The sequence below is a fragment of the Chenopodium album genome, chromosome 1 (assembly GCF_948465745.1).
Source record: "Chenopodium album chromosome 1, dcCheAlbu1.1, whole genome shotgun sequence".
NCBI lineage: Eukaryota > Viridiplantae > Streptophyta > Magnoliopsida > Caryophyllales > Amaranthaceae > Chenopodium > Chenopodium album.
In genome coordinates this window covers 82,116,381-82,120,215 of record NC_137834.1, presented here as the reverse complement: position 1 = coordinate 82,120,215, position 3,835 = coordinate 82,116,381, and the positions used below count along the sequence as shown (strand labels likewise).

General features: G+C 29.6%; 1 long non-coding RNA gene across 1 annotated transcript; it reads right to left on the bottom strand.

The window, feature by feature from the left end:
- Positions 1–372: 372 nt before the first annotated feature.
- LOC145615502 (uncharacterized) lies at positions 373–3,604 on the bottom strand. The gene is made up of 2 exons (XR_014107291.1): positions 3,381–3,604; positions 373–541 (listed from the first exon to the last, which is right to left on the bottom strand). It is a non-coding gene; the product is annotated as an uncharacterized LOC145615502 (long non-coding RNA).
- Positions 3,605–3,835: the final 231 nt, after the last annotated feature.

The following is a 3,835-nucleotide window of genomic DNA, read 5'->3' as shown; positions in this document are numbered from 1 at the left end:
AATATGAAAATGTACAATATGTATACATTAAAAAGCGTTTAAAAAATTTTTTTAAAGCTTTTTTTTTTCCTTTTATTAAATTATTACCATCATACATACATTATAGTTATTTAAATTTATCATAAATAAGAGTATGTAGTTAATTACCAAATTTATAAAAAAAAATAAAAAAAAAATAATCAACAATAATAAGAGTACGTAGTGAATAACCAAATTTATAAAAGAAAACATCAACACAATATATATATATATATATATATATATATATATATATATATATATATATATATATATATATATATATATATATATATATATATATATATATATATATATATATTAAAAATTAAAAATTAAAAATAAAATAAAATAAAAAAAAACGTCGCATATTATGGTAGCTTGTCCCTAAATAAATACATCACTAATATAAGACTAAAAACCAAAATAGATAGATAGATGATGGCCTTATATATAGTCGCTTGTTTTGATGCTCAAGTGTTCCGACCTATTCTCTTGTTGCACCTACATTGCCTTTTCCAATCTTCAAAAAAAAAAAAAAAAAAAAAAAAAAAAAAAAAAAAAAAAAAAACTATAAATTAGTACATTACATAATATAGGCTCAAGATTCAACATTCTGTATTCAAACAACTAAAAGACCAATGTATTTAAACCAGAACATACATTGCTGAGAAAACTACAATTTTCAGAGCATATTAAGGAATAAGGACTAGTCTACAATAGAAACTAATAAAAGTCTTTGTATCAACCAAGTATAATGAAGCGTCATAGTTATACTATGATAAATATCAAAGCATAAGATTAAACAATTTATATGAGGTTCAACACGTATATAAGTAAAGATAAACAATGACAAAGCTAATAAAAAGGATAATCGACGCTTATACACACACACACAAGCTCTGAATTTCACACACACACACACAAGCATTTTGAATTTCACATTTGATTTCAATCTGATTTTTAGTTCTGAATTCAGTTCTGGATTTCAGCTCTGAATTCAGTTCTGGATTTCAGCTCTGATTTCAAATCTGATTTTTAATTCTAAAATTCAGTTCTAGATCCAGCACAGCAACAAAACTAGACAAGTAGACAACAATAGATGCAATGGATTAGTACATTAGAATATTGAGAAGACGGAGAGAAATAAAACATGGATTAATATAACACTTGCATATAGTGTCGTTTATATAAATTGTCTGCAGGCCCCTTAATACCAAAGCAATGGTGTAGAACTAAAAACAAAGTGTATAGTAATAATTAATGTAATAGTAACAATCACTATCTACATTATGCATAAATGAATCATAAAGTTGTTTACATAAAACATGGAAAAATGTTTATGACTTACAGATATGGATATCCATATAACATAAGGAAGTTAAATGCAAAAATATCAAGAATCCATACTCCATGCTCAAAAGGTCAAAAGTCATATTGATTAATTATATCCTACCTTCTTATGAACAAAGAATGTGACTGCTGAAAGCTCCATTCAAGGTACGATATTGGATATTAAAGTTTCAAAAATCAAAGCTGATGAATATAAGAAATCAATAAGCGGCAAGACATGAAGATATCAAGTGTAAGACAATGATCTACCGTGTAATGCCGATTCTAAATAAATAGTTAATAGCTGCTCTTAATCTCAATGGCTTCACAAATAGCTAGTGTTCCAGCCTCAAATCTGAGCTAACAGAGTGGAATATTAAATTAAGATCATACATAAACAAAAAAACTCAATCATGGATATTGATACTATGATATAAAACCTAAGAATGAATATTTCATAATAAAAGCAACAGCTATTGAAGCTAAATGTCACCTAAGCCAAATTTTATACACATAATAAGTACTCATCTTTATTAGAATAAATCACCTTAAGTGTAGAGAGACTAAAGATAATTCATTTACAAGAATAAGTAACCTCTTACATGGAGTAAGACTGTAAGACGCCACCCCTTTCTTAAAGGAAAGCGTTTTGGCTTGGGAAAATTAGTCATATCTCACACCCCACCTAGTCACGTACTCCTTTTCCCATCTACCACAACCACAAATAATTAAGAATAACAGAAATAAAATACAAGAACTTATCAAATAATGAGCATACATCAGACGCTACAATAAACAATACTTGCTCAACCAGTGCACCAAATCAATTCAAGGCATAATATTTGTCGAATTTTCTTACTTAAGCATCCACTGACCTCTTTTGTCCAGTTATTAATACTCCCTAATTACCTATTAAGTTTAATAAGCTATGTAGCAAAAGCAAAACCATTACACTAATTTTATTAATTTTAAAAAATAGCTTTATGCATATGTATAAAGTTCCCAAAATATAGTCCCTCTTAGTCCAATTGCCAATGAAATAACTTTTGAAGATTTAAGAGCCCTTCATAACATCTCTACCAAAGTTGCAATATGGTTTTAAGACCAGTTTATATTCATGTACTGTCTTCCTGATTGGAATTTGGAACATTTCACTCTGATTGGAATTTGGAACATATTATAAAAGCAAAAGCATGATATGAGAGTCCAATTTTAGAAAACAATACAATCATCCAGAGACATACCCATAAAGGTTATAAATTAGTCCAACTTGGAATGAAATTCAAGTTCCTGCATTCAAAAAATGTCAGCAAAATAATCCATAATCTGATTAAATATACAACCTAATCCATAATCTTCAATTTAGGTATCGTTTTTCACTTTGTACCAAAACCTTAATAACCAAAGAATTCCTATATTCAATGAAAAAAAATCTTTTTGATGAGACATCAATATTAAAACAATATAATTCATAGCAAAGTAATCTACTTCACCAATGTACACTAGAAGAACAAGTATAGCACATATATGCCAGGAACAAATTCCTCCCCTTCCACACTGCCCACCGCACAGCTTACTAGTAACCTTTCTCACTCTCTCTCAATGAATTACATTCAATGATTGTTAAAATGCAATCAATTTCCTTGTTTTATTGATTTTCTAAACACAGATAAGCGCCACTATAGACCCCCCTAGTATTCAATTACATCGAACTCTAAAAAATCCAAACCCAATTTATGCAATTTCTGAACTCATACCAAAAAATTGCAAAACAGAATCCCAATTAACAAATTAACACGATACAAGATTAATTAAAGAGATCGAAATCGTCCTTCATTCATACAAAGAATAAAAGAGGGCTAATTATTTGGAATTTTATTCAAATGGTAGAACAATAAGAAACCCTAAAATATCTATTGCTCATGAATCAAACCCATTTATGACCATAATTTCGTGACATTACTTCTAAACACAGTCTAAAGAACTCAATTTAACAAAACAAAATTCAAGCCATGGAAGAAACAAGGTACCTGAATATTATCGACAAAGATCGAAAGAGATGAAATTGAATGCCATTAAAGGTGAATAGAGATATTCAGCAAGCATATGAGCAGTGCAAGGAGAACCAAGATCTGATTATGACATTCATGACGCTCTAAACCTCAATGCGAATTTAGGATGAAGTAGAGTCGTAGAGAGGATGAATAGTAAGGGTTGAGAACAGAGAATTGAAAGGGGTTTCGTGTTTGCTTTGGGCGGTAAAATATTCTCAAATTAAATCTGAGATAGTGAACCGAGATAATTACAGTCACGTGACTGGCACAGTCTAGCAATCTAGCATTCTCGACGCTTTTTGGCGTCAAAAATTTATATCGACCTAAAAAAGCGTCCAGAAAACACGCATATGGTATTTACCCACTAACACTGTTACCTCGGCGTCGAGGCTTAAGCGTCGAGATTTTACTCATTTTGTAGTAGTGTTAGT